The sequence below is a fragment of the Equus caballus genome, chromosome 6, assembly GCF_041296265.1.
Source record: "Equus caballus isolate H_3958 breed thoroughbred chromosome 6, TB-T2T, whole genome shotgun sequence".
Taxonomy (NCBI): domain Eukaryota; kingdom Metazoa; phylum Chordata; class Mammalia; order Perissodactyla; family Equidae; genus Equus; species Equus caballus.
In genome coordinates, this window is record NC_091689.1 from 19123465 (window position 1) to 19141039 (window position 17575).

Consider the following 17575-nt stretch of genomic DNA (forward strand, 5'->3'; position numbering starts at 1 on the left):
TTGCTGCCACCCAGCAGGACTCGGGTGGACAGCTGGGAACCGGCGCAGTGGTGGTCCCCAGGCACCAAGATGACGCAGCCGGATGCAGGCGCCTGCATGAGCTTTTTCAGGGAGAGGAAGCTTCGCCCGAGGCAGGAGGGCGACTGGAGTCAAGAGGAGCCAGGAGAATCTGGTGTCACTCACACAGCAGAGCCTGGGTCCAGAGCTGGGAGGCAAGGGAGCCACCATCTGCTCTCTGCTCTGGGCTCTCTCCTTCCCACCCTGGCACTCGGAGTCGGAAACTGCAGACCAACTGTGCCCTAAGTCCCTTTGATTAGGAAATAACCTCCACCTAAGGACTGAGTTTGGGGTAGCAGAGTCACCGGATCTTGAAGAGGATCCAGACATCAACAGGTCATCTTTTGTGAGTTCTGGTGAGTTGATTCACCACCTCCATGCAGCCCCCCGGATTGCCTCTTTATGGTAACACTGATAGAGTGGCACCACTCTTTCATTTGGGGAGAAAGAAAGGGAAGCAAGAAGGGAAAAGAGGGAGGGGTCTCTAGGTAAGTGATGGAAGGTCCCTCATCCCTCTGCCTACTGGACAAAAAGGAATGTCACCAATCTGGAACTTCTCTGAGACTTGCTTTATTTCTACTGGTTTAAGGAGCAGGACGGATGACTCTAGAGCCAGGCACTGGGCTGGTTTCCAGTGGGCAACAGCTACTTTCTCTGAAACTTCTTGTGAGGGACAGGTTGGAAGCCTCTGGTGCTCCATGGTCACTCCTTCTGTCTGAATGTCTGTAGGCAGCTGCTTCCTCCTTCTGTGTCCCTTGGATGTACTTGGCGACAGCCAGGTAGCTATTTAGGTCTCCCCTCTCTTTGAACTTTGAGACCAAATTCCACAAACCGACCCCACTCCCTCCCCAGTATGGACAGAGCCAACATTTTGGACTCTACTTTCTCTTTTTGGAAGAAGAATCTTCTGGGAGCCCCCACTTCTGACCACTGGGCTGGGGTCATTTGGAGACAGACCAGATGCTGGAAGAGTTCATTGCAGAGTGAGGCTTCCCAAGGGCGGGCCGTGGAGCTGCTCCTGTTAAGTGGGGCCTGGAGGTGTGGTGGGGAGAAGTGGGAGGACTGGCCCTTCAGGAAAAGAGGCTGTCAGCACATGACTGCCTTGGTGATGGATGGTTTTGATACCGGCTCAACACAAGGTTGTCATAAGGGAAGCCATATTGTAGAAAAGAAACCATATTGTAACTTCGAGTGACCTCTGATTAACCAGCGCAAACAAGCTCTGTAGATCTCGTGGCCCCTCCCAGCTGCTTTAAGATGATAACTTTGTTCCTTTGAGTTCCTTAGGAATGTGATGACCCCTGGGCAGACAGCCTATGCTGATAGCCATCATCCATGACAACTGAGAGATCAGGGTGTAGGGCATTGCTCCATTGTCTGATGCATATCCAGTAAAACAAAGGACTGTCAGGGACGGGAACTAGATGTCTGCCCCACCCAGAGACCAGCCCCGTATATAACTGGCCTGTAGGCTTTGTTCTGTAAGCTAGTTCTTTGGACAGGAGTCGGCTGTTTTCCCTTTTACTAGCAAGCTGTAGTAAAGAAACCCTTTCTCTCCTACCACCTTGCCTCCTGACTATTGGCAGATCTTGCAGCGAGCAGACAACACCCCTTGGGCCGTAAGAATTTTACCGCCCCATGCTTTCCTTGCACAGGAAGCTGCAGAGGAGGCTCTCTCTCCCTCCTGGGCCTAGACTGCGGACTCAGGTCCCTTCTTCCTGCCTTTCCATCCAGAGGTCTGCCTCTTCTGCTCCCACTGGGCGCCAGGAGCCTGGCCATTCTGTAGGGAATCTGTCATTTGTCACTTATCCATCCATTGATTCCCCAAGTATCCCCTGAGCATCCACGCAGCCTGTGGAGTTCCATCCCGAGAGGAAGAACCCCCAGGAAACAGGCTCCAGCTTTGTAGGCGGAAAAGGACAACGGCAGGGAGGGAGGGCAGCTGCCCCAGCTTGGCCTAGCAGGGCGGGCTTCCCGGAGAAGGAAAGTCTGAGCTGAGCGGGGAAAGGAGACCCGCAGGCAGGCGGAGAGAAGAGAAAAAGGAGGCAAACCTAGATGCAAAACAGAGCGACCCCCTTTGGGCTAATGGGGGAATGCCCTCGGGCTTCCAGAGCTGCGGGAAAAGAAAAACAATCGAATTGAGAAGCCTCGCCAAACAGCAACCCAGTGAAACCTACGTAAGCTGGAGGGCAGCCGTGTTGCAGAACCGCGCATGCCCAGACCTAAGGAAAGAGGGTAGTTGATAGGAGGAGGGGCTTGTCTCCCGAGGGTGGGAGCCCATTATGCTCTTGGGGGTTTGGGGGCCGCAGGCAAACTTGGGGGAGGATATGAAAGATGAGGCCGAGGGAAAGTGCTGAGTTTCGGGGGGACATGGAGAGGGAGCAGGGAGTGGGGAAGGTCAGAGCCAGGCTGAAGCGTGCCAAGCCCCAGGCATCAGAGTCGCATCGCTGAGACCCCCTTCTCCCTCCTGGGTCTCTGAAAGGTGAGGACGTGGAGAGAAAAGACCCCATTCTTGTGGGCCCTTCTTGCCTCCTTCCTCTCCTCCAAGAAGGGCAAGGTAAGACTCTCCTGCCTACCGCGGACTGGCCCTTCCTTGGGACAGTCGATGTCCAGTTAGCAGGACCCTACGGAAGACGAGACTGGGCTTGGATGAGGACACCTCGGGTGAGAAAGGTGTGCAGAAGGGCTTGGGGGGTCGGAGGAGACGACTTGGGGAGGAGGGGCCAAGACCGGTTCGTCCAGCTCTCCTCCCAGGAGGTGGGAACCAGTCCCTGCGGAACAGCGCCCCCTCCTGGCCGTGGGGCGAGCGGGAGGCTTCTCAGGTGCACGGAGGAGGGGAGGATTGCTCGGGAGCCCATCTGTTTTCTCCGCAATTATTGCATCCCAGAGGCCTTCTTCCAGCTGCATAACTTCCCAGAGAGGACACTGAACAGGCGGTGAGCAGATCTGTGGAGGCCACGCAGGGGAACTGCAGCGGGACCCGGGCCACGTTCCAGCACTGCCCCGGGCCTTCGGTTTCACCACCTGTAATTGGGAAAAAGCGATCCTTGCCTCCTGGACCGGGGCAGAGTGAATCAAGAGGCCCGATGAGAGGCTTCCGACCCCTGGGCGAAGGCAGGAGGAAGCAGCTGGGGCAGAAAGGGGATCTGAATGTCACCGCAGGAACATACACCCTCCCTGGAGGGAGGACCCCGTACTCATGGCACTCCCCAGGACCATTTGGTGGTAGGGAGCCACAGAGGACACAGAGGCCATGGCTTGGCGGGGTCTCCTTGAGTTCGGTGCCTCCTCTGGGAGTCCTCCACCTACGGGGCCTGGCCTTAGAAGAAGAGCTGGAGGCCAAGGAAGCGTCATCCTTCTTTCCCAGGCCAGAAATTCCAGGAAAGCTTAACCTCATCATGCCATGAGGGCTTTGTCTGACCCCAGGACACCCCCACCTGATGAGCCAGCTGCCCTCCTTCCCCTTTCCCAGGGGCCCTGCCAGCACCTGCTCCAGATGGCCTCCAACCCCGCTGTCCTACGCAGCCCCATGACGTCAGAGTTTATCCCTCCTTTTTTTTTTTTTTTGTTTCCCCTTTTAAAAAATAAAAGATAGGCTCAGTTCCCTGGGGGGAACAACTGCTCCCCACATGGCTATCAACAGGCAGGTGAGGGAGTAGAGGCTGTGGCCTGAACCCTGAGAAAGTGAGCAGGCTTGTGAGGGAGAGGGGCCTTCCCAGCAGAAGACGGTTCAGCATCCCGACCTCAGCGTGGAGCATGCACCAGATGTTTGCAGAAGGAATGGATCTGCTGCCAGGCTCTGTGCCTTGGGGACCGGGCCTGCCTTGGCTGGGCTCTTGTAAAACATTGGTCATATGGAGCTTTTCCAAGCCGGGAGCTGCTTCTTGCTGCTCTGGGGGTCCCTGCACTGAGCCCACCTTCTTGGTGTGGACCTAGAGGAGACTGTTGTGTGGTTTGGAAGACCATGTTTCAGATTTGTTGGAGGTCACAGTCTTCAAGGAAGGGGGCTTCTCCCTAAGGACAGAGGGGACCCGAGTGTCTTACAAAAGCCCCTTAACTTGGCACCTTCACAGAAGGGATCATGGGACGGGCCTGCCAGGATCCAGGCCCACCACTCAGCTCAAGAAGCCACGTCTCTGGGTTTTCCAAGCCAGAAACTCCCCTGCAGATTTCTGCCCCGTGAGTGTGTGATCACCAACTGCTTTCTGGTGAGGAGTCAATTTCTAAAATGAGAATGACCAGAAAACACTAGCAAGAGAGAGGCATGATCTAGCCAGATGCTAACGAGGGCTGGAGGGAACATACCCCGCAATCTGGGCTCCACAGGGATTGGAAAATACTTTTAAGCCCAAAGCCCGTAAATTGTTTGAAAACCACCATTACTTCTGGGCCCAATGTGCAGCGTCACTCACCATTTTCTCCTGGATTGCCTGGGAAAGTCTCTGCGTCCCAGTGCAGGCTGGGTAAGGAGAACCAGGGTCCTTCTTCCCAAATGATGGCCTGCTTTGCCTCGGATGAAATAATTTAAGAGAGGAGCCCCCAGATTAGAGTTCAGTAAGGTTCAGTACCTCCTATCAAGCAGCCGATTCAGGATCTCAGGCCCCATGGAGGTGATAAGGAAGAGGGGCACTCTCTGTGTGTAGTGGGCACATGTCAGTTGGTTTTTGCTGGCTGGCTTCTCAGGCCCCTGGAGAAGCTGAAACGCCAAATGCTTGCTTGCATGGCCTCCCCTGCAGTTGGCGCGTGGGTGTGTGACCTGGACCCCTCCCCAGTGAGATGCGCCAGCCCTAGGTTTTACATTGGGAGCCGTTGTCTCGGAGAAGCCAGGGCCACGAGGAACGTCTTAGTCACACTTCAAGAGCAGTTCCTAGGGCACAGTGGCAGTGGCGGTAGCATCCACTGTCCTGTGTCAGGGTTGTCATCCACACAGTGTTATCATCAATGTTGGTGGCGGGGACAGTGCTGAGGGCCTCACCATCCCCGTTGGTCCTGCATGGGTTGTTTCCCAATCTTCTCGACTGCCCAATGCCCTTTTAATAAATTCCTTTTCTACTTTGTTTGGCCAGAGGCAGGTCTGTTGCTTACGGTAAGCACCCTGAATGATCCCCAGAGAAACCCACGCCCTCGCTGCCTGCTGCTTGACTCTCCAACATTGCATTCTTGGAACAAGCAGTCTGCCAGAGCCCCAAGGCTCCCACAGACAGCCCCTGGTGTGTGGGTGTGAGGGTGAGGACATCAGCGGGGGTCCCGGCCTTTGTCCCACACCATCAGTGATGGATGGAGGGCAAAGTGGACAACACCAAGAGAAGCACAATTAGGAGAGACCGAGTGGTTCCCCATGGAAAGAGCAAAGCAAATCGTCAGGACAATGTTCGATGATCAGGTCCAGGCTGACTGTGCTGGTCATGTTGTCGTGAAAAATCTCTTTTTAAATTATTTTATGGGACGATTAAAAATACCACACCGGTTCCATAGAGTTAGACAGTTCCTGACCCTCGCTCACAGCCTGGTAGGGGAGAGTTAACTTCGGTAAAATGAATGTGACATATGCTCATACGTATTACTAAATTAAGCAAATATTTCTAACTTCAGCACCTTCTTGCCCCATTAGATCCAAATGTGTTTCTCAAGCAGAACAGGCTTCACGGAGCTAAGAGAAACACAATGTGGTGAGTGATGTGTTATGAGAAAATCCGGAAAGCTGGGTGGTGGCTGCGCTGGGAATGGTGGTGGGAGGCCTGGGAGGCTGCATGCTGGACGCCTGGCTCCAGAGACCAGTGCCCAGATGGAGGAGCCCAGACGGCAGGTTCTGCCCCTTCCCTCTACATCAAGGGAACCCGGACTCAGGGATTAGGCATCATACTCTGGACATCCTGGCCTCAAAGCCCCAGGTGCTAGGCCCCTCCTGGACCTTGGCATGTTGCCTTCTCCTTGTCCCCTTGAGTGTTCATCTGGTCCTGGACCTGAAATGAAGTGGGATGGCCTGTGAATCTTCTGGAGTGATGACTCTGCTGAACACTGAGGCTCGTCCTGGGCCTGTCGGTTCCCACAGTCTTCTCCTCAGGTTCAGCTCAGACAGCAGAGGCCCCAGCCCTGGAGTCCCACAGCCCCCTGAGCATGTCACTGTCACAGCCTTAATACCACTAGGGCTTCCTTCTCTCCTTCTGTCAGCTTCTCGGGGAACTCCTGCGTCTATCTCAATAGCCCCAGCTCTTTGCACACTGCCTGCCACACAGTAGGTGCTTAATAAATGCACAAGGACTGAAGGCTGGCATTGCAATAGGCCTCAGGGGGCAGCAGGAACAGAGTCATCCTCTGCTGTCACAGAAGGAGGGTGCTGGTGAAGCCACCAGCTGCCCCATTTTGCAGACAGGGCTGTGGAGGCTGCCCGATCTGCCCTCAGCCACACACCGGGCTCTCAGGCTGCTTGGGCCCGAGGGGCGAGCTGCCTGAGCTCCAGTGAGTCATGGGGATCGGGCTGGAGCAGGCGCCCCTGCTTGCCTCAAGAACATCTGCTGAGAGAAACAGCTGTCTCCACTCTGCGCAGAGCGGGCTCCCGTGGGAATGTGGTGTGTGGCTTGGCAGGGGAATGGACACAGCTCCTCTGCCACCATGGCCATTTGCGGGGTGGGGGTGCTCAGAGTTCTGGGGCCTTTGTCATGTCTGTCAGCAGCCATCTCCCTGGGACCACACTGTCCCCTCTCCCCATTCTCTCCTACTTTAATTTCTGGGAGGTCTGGAAAGGACAGAGCCGGGTGGGTTTGGAACGTTGTGGTCATAAGGTTTGAGTAGATGGAGCGTTCTAGTGTCAGGAAGCCAGCCCTCTCTGGTGGCCAGCAGGAATTAGGTGGCCTGGGGCCAGAGCTGGCTGGGACAGGGTTCTGAAAGTGCAAGGGTGACATACATGGGGGGAAGGGAGGAGTCTCTCTTCAATTGTTCTTAAAAGAAAGAGTCCTGAGACTCACCTTGAATTCTGGGTGGCTGGGAGCCTGGCACAGAGTGAGTCCCTCCCGTGTAAGATGGAATGAATGAACCAGCTCTCATCCACCTGGAGAAACCCTCCCCACACCGGCCAACCTGGGCCCCCAGAGGCTGCCAGGGAAAGAGCCCCATCTCTGCCTTGGGGTGGGATCCCCTCAGCTTCCAACTCCCCTCCCCCAAGCTCTCCTCTGGCTGACATCCACTTGGGAGGCGGCAGCTGGGCCCAGGGCGGCTGCAGAGTCTGGGACCGAGACAGACACAAGACGGTAGCTCAGACATGGGCAGGGCCTGGAGTCCAGGTGGCGTCTGCCTGGTCACGGTGGCTGAGCAGTCCCCAGGCCAAGGCAAGGTGGAGATGGGGGCAGGGCTGGGGTGAGAGAGCCCGTTCACTTCCCAGGACTTGGGCTGAGCTCACACAAGTCTGTTCTGTGGGGAACCACAGAGGGGGTCAGGGCGGCTCTGTGTCTCCTGGGGGCACAGGGCAGGGGCTGGAGGCTGGGAAAGGAGTTGCCCCCGGCAGTTATCTGAGCCCAGAGGACTTGCCCTGCAGCAATGAGCTCATGGGCACAGGGCAGAGCTGGGTGGTGACAGGAAAGGCACGGCAAATGTTCCCCGGAGACCTGGAGGCGTGGGGCTTTCACACGAGCTCATGTGATAAGCCGCTCCCCAGGCCTCTCCTCTTCAGGTCAGGAGCCCTCAGGCAGCTGTGTCCTCTGGGAGGAGCCCCTGCTGCTGGCCCTGCGGGGCCTCAGTCCTCCACACTCCTGCTCTCACTTGGTTGGAAACCTCTGGCTGAGGCCTAAGAATCCAGCCTTGAGATGACCTGGGCCACGTCAAGCTTATCTGGGTAGAATGATGAACATTGTTTGTTTACTCAATCTTTCTTTTTTGTATAGAATATTCACCCAGTGTTGCAGTGCAAGATCAACAGAGTTGTCAAACTAACAGGAAAATGTACAAATACTTCCACCAATATAGCATGACCTGCCTAGTACTCTGGCAGATTTCCAGATCCTTGAGGCAAAATTTGTGCCAGGATTTGGACTGTTTTAAGGGTTGTGTGTTTACAAATTTATACAGGTAAAAACATCTCTGTTGGGGGCCGGCCCCGTGGCTGAGTGGTTACTATCACGCACTCCGCTTCGGTGCCCTGGGGTTTCGCTGGCTCGGATCCTGGGCGCAGACATGGCGCTGCTCATCAGGCCACGCTGAGGTGGCGTTCTACATGCCACAACCGGAAGGACCCACAACTAAAAATATACAACTATGCACCGAGGGGCTTTGGAGAGAAAAAGGAAAAATGAAATATTTAAAAGAAAAATTCCTTTAAAAAGAAAAATCTCCGTGAACATAGTTTTTCTCTTTTCTTTCTCCTTCCTCCCTCTTTCCCTTCCTTTTGTCCTTCCTTCCTTCCCTCCTTTCCTCTCTGTCTTTCTTTCTTCAGTCAGAGGAATTGCTGGTTGAGAGCTCTGAGGATGTGAGCGCTCTGTGGTATCTCTTTATCAGCTCTGGGCCGATGGGCATGACCTGCTATATGTTTAATGTACTTTCTTCCAGCTTCTCTGTTCATGCTACATCTTTATTTGTATTTGTCAGAGACCCTCATAGTTGCCTTAAGTTGTCTTCCTTTAATTTCTAAGGATTTTCTTAAATATTTTTATCAGTTTGTTAATATTTTGATGTTATTTTTCATATTTACAGTGAAGTGTTCTTTCACTCCATCGCTTTTCTTTGTGTTTATATACAGATGTTTACAAATTTTAAAAATGCATTATATTCTTATAGCCTCCCGTGGTTTTTTTAATGACATGCTTGGACAGTTAAACTTGACTCAGGTCTTTCTCCCGAGGGGCCATCTGTTCCCAGAGGTACCGCACTGCATCTGCAGCATCCAGCCTGGGAAATCTACGAAGAGGCGAAAACTGTGGACCACAAAGTGCTTTCGATTCTTGTGAATTGGGTATTTTTACCTACGTTGTGCAGATAGGAAACTGAGCTCAGAGATGTTAAATATTTGAGTAAGCATCTCAGGTGGGACCCAAACTCAGAGGTCTGTCTGCTCCGAAACCCACAATTTGTCCTGACAGCAGTGTCTCAGCAGACTGGGTGAACATACATTGCTATATTCTTCTGTTGTGGGTTTTTTTTTTAATGGTGTGTGTGTGTATTTAACTTTAACCTCTCTGGAATGTTCTGTGGTAAATGGTCTGAGTAAGGATTTGCTATTCACCTGTTATTATTACCCATTTCCCATATAAACGTAGTGATACTATTTCTTTCATCATTTTAAAATTTTTGCTCAACTTGTTATATATTAAACTCAAATAAATATGTTCACATCTGCTCTACCATAAAGTTTTGACAACTGCCACATATGTTTTACAGACTGGTAGTATTTCCCTGGTTTTGCCTCAAAATAAAAAAATTTCCTGAACAGTTGTTTTTCCATATAAATGTTATTACTACTTTATAAACTTTTATAAAATGAATTTTAATTAGTTGTATCTTATTTTCATTTAAACATAGGGATTGTTCATTTTATTGTGGTCAGAGACTAGAACTTATACTATTTCTGCGATTTGAACTTTCTGAGATTTTCTTTGTACCTGACTATATGTTATTTTTTATAAATATTTTGTGGGCACTTAGAAATAGGGCTATTCTCGGTGGCGCAGCGGTTAAGTGCGCACGTTCCGCTTCGGCGGCCCGGGATCCGCCAGTTTGGATGACAGAAACCCAACTCTACCTATAGGGGCCTTTATTGTTTCTATAACTGGGAAGTCCAGAGAAGAGGGCTATTACCGAATGACAACCAGGGACGGTAATTCGAATGATGTCAAGCCTCCCTTTTTCTCCCCATAACTCTTCTCTGCCTCTGTAGTGACTGTATTCTCTCCTACTGCAGGGGTCTTTCTCCACGTGCCAGAGGAGGGAGATGCCCTCAGATATCTTCCTCTGATGTCTAGGCAGAATCTTACAGAAGGACTAACTGGTCCTGTTTGACTTGAGTCCACAATCACAGTGGCCAGGAAAATGGATTTCCTTAGACTGGCCAATTTTAGCTCAAGTACCCATCTCTGGTGCCAACAGGTGGGGTATGGAGATTGACAGCCCCAACAGAACCCTGGGGAATAAGGAAAGGATGAGTCTCCGAAGGAAATTTCATTACTGTTACCAAAAGGAGGAGGGAACCGAGTGCTGTGAATTGAAGAACAACAGTTGTTGGAGCCGGCCCGGTGGCGCAGCGGTTAAGTGCGCACGTTCCGCTTTGGCAGCTCAGAGTTCACCGGTTCGGATCCCGGGTGCGGATATGGCACTGCTTGGCAAGCCATGCTGTGGCAGGCATCCCACTTATGAAGTAGAGGAAGATGGACATGGATGTTAGCTCAGGGCCAGTTTTCCTCAGCAAAAAGAGGGAGATTGGCAGCAGTTACATCAGGGCTAATCTTCCTCAAAACAACAACAACAACAACAACAAAAAGTAATTGTCTATGGCAAGCTGCATCCTCTTGGTAATGACTGATGCAGTGATGGGCATATGACCCAAGCCAGGCCCATTAAAGAACTCCAGGGATTTTTTTCTACCCAGAGCCAGCAAGAAACAAATCTCTTTCCTGTAGTGCATAAGGTGGTCAGCCTAGAGCTGGGCATTCAGTCTCTGAGTTCCATCATTCTGAAGCCAGCTGAATCTGGAGCAGTACCTAAGGACAGTTGACTGTCCCACAGAAAGCAATTTGCTCCCCTGCAGCCCAGGGGCTGGTGGGGGATCAGCTTCCCAGAGTCCCAGTACCCCAAACAGGCACCAAGCATTATAATGTTAAAAAAATTGTGAAAGTTTTAATTTTATTTTATTCTAACAAAAAAAAAATGAAAATAGTTTTTTTCTGACTACTATGTAACCTGTGCTGCATCCCCAGGTTAATATGTAAGATTTTTTCATGTTAAGATAAGGTTGACCAGAAAATTCTTGAAATCCTTTTTCTTGTCTATTTCCCAAAGCATTCCAAAAAAATGGATCGTTATGACACAGAAAATACAATGATAGCAATGGATGTGAAGAAGACAACCTGTAGGCTTACCAGCCGGAAACAGGCACTGTTCACATTCTGGTTTATATCCTTCCATATATTTATCTATGTATATAAACACATAAAGATGCACTTTCTAACTAACGGATGCTCTTAAACTATGACACTGTTTTGTAGCCTCTTTTTCCACTTAACCACAACTCTTGAGCCCTTCCGGTGTGTCCGGTGCTGTGCTGAGCACTTCACACTTGACTCGTGTCATCTTGCCTTCTTCTTCCTTCCACCACCGTAGGTAGGTTTATGTTGTCGTTTTCCATGGCGTTCTAATGAACGAAGCTCTCCTAATTTATTTAATCACTTCCTCATTGATGGGTTTTTACTGCTATAAATGTAACAAAACAACCACAGATGAACTTACATCTTGCAATCTGTTATGATTATCTTAATGGCTCCAGAGAATCAGACCCCATCCTGGTGGGTGGGGAGGGGCTGCGCCGGCAGTGACTGGATGTTTCCACCATTGAATAACGTCCCGGGACAGGAAGTGAAGAATGGGGAGGGGCCTTAGATGAAGATGGTGGAAGAACTCTCTGCCGCTGATGGCTGGGTCCGCTGGGGCTGGCTTTGCCATAAGGAGAGGCCTGGGGCAGTTCTAGAAGGGGCCATGAGCTGCCCCTGGCCAAATAGAAGCGGCTGCTTCCCAGTGAGCGAGTGACCCTGGGCTGGGTCTGGGCCTGCACGTTGCTGTCTCCACTGTGCTTGCCATCCAGTCTCCAGCGCCTTCGGAGAGCTTGGCCCTTGCTCTGCTGGGGGAATTAAGAGAAAGAGCTGGTCCCCTGTTCCGGGTGAAGTGGCCAAGGGAGACCATGTCCCTTTCCTCAAGGCCACATCAGGGCTAAGAGGACTGTTACTAGGTCAAAAGGTATCCATTTACAGAGGCTTCTGATACGTATTGACAGACCGCGCTCCAAAAAGTTTATACATACACTCTTCCCACAAACAGTGTGAGAAGCCCTTTTCCTCCAACCCTCACCAACACTTTGTGTTACAATCTTTTTCACCGTTGCTCATCAAGTAGGTGAGAAAAGACATCCCATGAGTCTTGTGGTTGTGGTGACGTGTGGTTTTCTTTTTCCTTCTTTTTTCTTTTTAAAATCTTCCCTTGGTTACCAGTGTAGTTGAACGTCTTCTCATGAGGTCACCGGCCATTTGCAAATCTTGATCAATTACCGCTTCATATCCATCGTTCGTTATTCTACTGGAGGATTCTTTTACTCCTAACTTACTTGTGACAGGTGTTTACATATCGGGAACATTATCCCTTTGCTTTTCACATGTTGAAATGCTGTTTCTCAGTTTCCGCTTTGACTTTTAAACACTTGTGAATAAATATGGAAGTTTCAAATCTTTATATAGTCAAATCTATCACATTTTTTAATGGTTTCTTGCTTTGGTGTCATTTTTAGAAAGACTTGCTACTTCACTTCCTAAGATTAAATAAACATCATTTATTTTTTTCTCCAAATCTTTCATGGGGTTTTGTATGTGTTGCTGTATGTGTACCTTTTTACTTCTAATCTATCTGGAATTTACTAAGGTGTGAGGTAGGGATCCAGTTTTATTTTTTAACATGGAAATATTTAAAGCAGGTGTTATCAGTCATCTACGACAATCGTTAAAAAAAAAAAAAGTCCAAATAAAGTGTAAAACATCTAACTTTAGACAATATTATTTCCTGATGAAACCTCCAGGCTAAGGTTAATTACAAAGCACACTGCCAGACTCAGTAATGAAATATTTTGAATTCTTTTATCGGATTGTTTAGCTACAAGCATGCCATCAGGTAAGAAAGTTTGGTTCAGGGGCTGGCCCGTTGGCACAGTGGTTAAATGTGCACGTTCTGCTTTGGTGGCCCGGGGTTCACCAGTTCAGGTCCCTGGTGCGGACATGGCACCACTTGGGAAGCCATGCTGTGGCAGGCGTCCCACATATAAAGTAGAGGAAAATGGGCATGGATGTTAGCTCAGGGTCAGTCTTCCTCAGTAAAAAGAGGAGGACTGGAAGCAGATGTTAGCTCAGGGCTAATCTTCCTAAAAAAAAAAAAAAAAGAATTTAAAAATAAAGGAAAGTTTTGTTCAGAAAGAATCATTTTTTTAAATTATTGATGTTTAGCCATCTTTTCCTGTCAATACTTAGACAGCAGCCCAGCTGTTTACTGAGTCCATGCCAGCTCTCGGCAGTAAAAAAAAAAGTCACGGGAAGATGTTTAGCTTTTCACTTTGCCTAGCACAGCGTTCTGTGGGGTGAAGTTGGGAGGGATGAGCATCCAGCTTACCCAAGAGTGATATCAAGTCATTAAAATACAACTTAATGAGAAGGGAGCGCAGAATCCAACTGTTTTACTCCATTTGAGATTATATCTGATCACTGTCTCCCTTTGTAACCAAAACAGCCTGGACCAGGCACTTGTAGGGTGAAGGTGCCAACCCCAGATCTGTGTCAGGAACTGGGTTCCCCCCTGAGAACGTGGGGTGAGACCCTCCCTGATTCTGCCCCTGGAACCCAAAGCCGAGGAGAGAGCTTTAGTCAAGGTAATAAATGCTCTTATGCGCCTAAAATCTCCTCCCAGAGTGATGAAGGATACAAGAGGCTCCCAGTGGCCAGGTGACAGTGAGCCCGTTACTCACAGAGGTCCAGACTTGGGGAGCAGTGGGGATTTGCTCTGGCACACTAACGTGCAAGAAACGCTATACTTTTCTAAATCAGATTAAATGTGGCTCAGCCTTCAGCCGTCTTATTGATAGGATGGCCAATGTCAGCATCTTGGGGAGCTGTTTCTCTGCCCTAGGAATCCCCAAGAGTCCTGGTGGGGGGGTGCAGTTGGAGTCAGGCTCGCACAACTCAGAGGGTTAACTGGGAGAATTTAGTGAAGGGACTACTCACAGGATAAGGGAACTAACAGGAGATATGACACACAGCCGGGAGCACAAAAGACGGGGCTGTCAATAGTATTTTTAAGAACCAAAAACAGCCACTGCCAGAACCAGGGCCAAGCGGGGCAGGGAATGGATCTGGGGGGTAAGTGGAGAATAACCAGCGGGAGGACTTATGGGAGGCCCGAGAGGAACCCCCAGCCTGTGGTCGCACTGGTGTTTCTTTACCTGGATCTAGGAAATGGAGTGATCACCAAGCACGCTGGCACCATGGTGGGCCTAAGGGGCTTGGTTGTGTGTGAACTGGAAAAGCTGTGCTGTCTTGGGGTGTTGGTGCTTTTCCTGGACACCCTGGTAACAGGGGGTGCAGCTTCTCCCTCCCCCTCTCATCTAAAGGACCCGGGAGTGGCGCTGGTCCCACGGTGGCAGCAGAGTGGTGGGGCAGCACTAGTGCCATAGGAACTGTGATTTTGAGGCACTGCTGGAGCTTTCGCTGTGGCTGGAGCTGCAGTGGCACCACAGCCAGCAGAACCGGTGAGCTGGGTCCACCGCGGACATCAGGGCTCCAGGGCTGGAGGCCCCAAAGCCAGCCAGCGAGGCCGTGGGTGGGAGTGGAGGTGGGGTGGATGCCTGCAGGGGTGGCAGCTTTTGTGCCTGAGGGGCCGTCTGAATTTCCACTTCCCCAACAGGCAGCTGGAGAGGCAGTAGGAGGACAAATTTGGGGACATACGGAAGCCCCGCAGGAGGACTTCCTATATTAGGGGAGACTACACCCCCAAACTGACTGGCTTTCCTGCTGGCAAGGCAGGGAGGTCCCAGAGTGAGGGGAAATTTGGACATGAATGTAAATGGGCTCTTACTTGTCTGCCAAGCAGGTGAAGTTTATGACTTTCCCATTACATTGGTTTTGATGGTGTGGAAGGTAATTGACATTTTTCACCAAGGGAACTAGGAATGGGTTCATGACGTCCAACGCTTACCTTCACAGCACTGAAATGGAACAAAACCTGGGGAAGAGATTGCCTTTTGAGAATTCCCTTTATCTGCTGAGAGCTGTGAGGTTAGCTAATCACAAGAAAACCTCCTTCTTAGGAGATTGTCCCTACGGAAAAGAGAGCTTCCCTCCAAATTTTCATCATAAGTCAATGCCTTGAACAAGTTTATATTGCTGGAAAGGATAAATATTCACTTAAAAGGTGGAAATATTTATTCAACAAAGAACCAACCCCTCAGATTTGTTGAAATTAGTTTAATACTTCCTTTCAAATCCCATGTTAAAGGTTGGCATGAAAATAAATTCAGCGTCGTGATTATTCTAAGGATCAGTAAATATAATGGACTGAGGGTTGTAGCAAGTAAACTTAAATACACACAGGCATTTTTCACCTGTTTGAAACAAAGTAAGAATTTTTTAAACAGCTTTCTGAGATATAATTCCTACACCACACAGTTCACCCATTTAAAGTGTAGACTTCAAGGGCTTTTAGTATAGCCAGAGAAACACCACCATCGCCACAATCCGTTTTAGAACATTTTCATCACCCCGAAAAGAAACCCCGCAACCCTTAACCATCAACCCCCAATCCCTCCATGGCCCCCAGGCCTGAGCAACCACCAAGCTATTTTCTGTGTCTATAGACTTCCCTATTCTGGACATTTCATGTAAATGGAATCAGACAACATGTGGCTTTATGCGTCTGGCTACTTAACATAGCGTTTCTAAGATTCAACCATGTTGTAGCAGGTATCAGTACTTCATTTCTTTTTATGGCTGAATAAAATTCCATTGTATAGATTTACCATATTTTGTTTATCCTTTTATCAGTTGGGTTGGACATTTGGGTTGTTTCTACTTTTTGGTTATTATGAATAATGCTGCTATGAACGTACATGTACAAATTTTTGTGTCAATGTATGTTTTTGTTTTCTTAAGTATATACCTAGGAGTGGAATTGCTGGGTCATGTAGTAACCCCATGGTTAACTTCGGGAGGAAGTGCCATACTGTTTTTCAAAATGGCTGCACCGTGCATTCCCGCCAACAGTGGATGAGGGTTCTGATTTCTCTACGTCATTGCCAACATTTGTTATTATCTGTCTTTCTGATTATGGCCATTCTAGTGGGTGTGAAGAAAGTAAGACATCTTTAAAAAAGAAAAATAGCAGTGAGAGCTAAACAGTCTCATGTACAATCTTGGATTATTTTTCATCAATTGTGATTAGAGTAGCTATATACATATAACGTTAACAGTTTATTCTCTTGGTAGGTTATTAAGCACATCTTTACATTCTATTTTCTCCATATGTAGTAAAAGGAAACTTTTAAGATTGTGCAAATGTAAACTTATTCCAATTTAGTAAAGTAATCATAAATTGCACATAAAATCATGGGACACACGATGTTTCAGTCAACGATGGACCACGTATACAATGGTGGTCCCGTAAGATTAGTACCTAGAGCCTAGGTGTGTAGTAGGCTGTACCATCTGAGTCTGTGTAAGTGCACTCTATGATGTTCATATAATGGTGAAACACCTAACACGCATTTCTCAGACTGTACTCCCGTTGTTAAGCTGTGTATGACTGTAGTAATATCTAAACGAGAGATTTTACTATGTATGCTCTCATGATGCTCCTTGACCATCACATTTCACACAGTGAAGACATCCCTACAGATCCTACAGAGCTCTCCATTGGAAGAAATATCAACACAGAAACCGGCGAAGAGTGAAGTGTGGGGAAAATCAGAAGAGACAATTTGTCATGTCGGATATTTTAAAAATAGTGCTTGTATAGAACAACCGCTGTTCCTAAATTACTAATTATTAACTTATTTAATCCTGGTAGGTATTTTCAGCCCCATTTCATAGAGAAGGAAATTGAGGCACAGTAAGTTGGAGTAACTTGTCCAAGGTCACATAGCTAGGAATGGCAGAATCGGGATTCAAACCTAGGAAGTCTAGTTCTAGAGTTTGCACTGATTAGTCAAATTTCTGGGCCAGCCCAGTGGCATAGTGGTTAAGTTCACGTTTGTGTGCTCTGCTTTGGCAGCCCAGGGTTGGCAGGTTCAGATCCTGGGTGTGGACCTACACAGCACTCATCAAGCCATGCTGTGGCAGCATCCCACATACAAAATACGGGAAGATTGGCACAGATGTTAGCAACACTCTTCCTCAAGCAAAAAGAGGAAGATTGGCAACAGATGTTACCTCAGGGCCAATCTTCCTCACCAAAAAAGAAGAAGAAGAAGAAGAAGAAGAAGAAGAAGAAGAAGAAGAAGAAGAAGAAGAAGAAAAGAAAAAAATTCTGTCCTATTCATTTGGGAGATTGACAAAGGTATATCAAATGTGTCTGCTCTGATAATTGAAACCACCCAGCAAAACAAACTCTTTTATAAAACTAGGACAAGCAAGCCCCCAAGGATCATCCAAAACCTGCTCAGATTCACACTATTGGATACACAGTGGCTCCAAGGAAGTTCTCTCCCAAGACAGAGGAAGCAATCATAAGTTTAGGAGCAAGAGGGAGACGGCTTCTGACTTCTTCCCACGCCAGGGTCCGCTTCCCTACTGACTTG

The 17575-nt window shown here is 49.1% G+C and overlaps 1 long non-coding RNA gene across 1 annotated transcript; it reads left to right on the forward strand.

The window, feature by feature from the left end:
- The first annotated feature begins 2283 nt into the window (after positions 1-2283).
- On the forward strand, positions 2284-9474 carry LOC138924577 (uncharacterized). Its single transcript, XR_011439533.1, has 2 exons — positions 2284-4265; positions 5669-9474. It is a non-coding gene; the product is annotated as an uncharacterized lncRNA (long non-coding RNA).
- The last annotated feature ends 8101 nt before the right edge of the window (positions 9475-17575 follow it).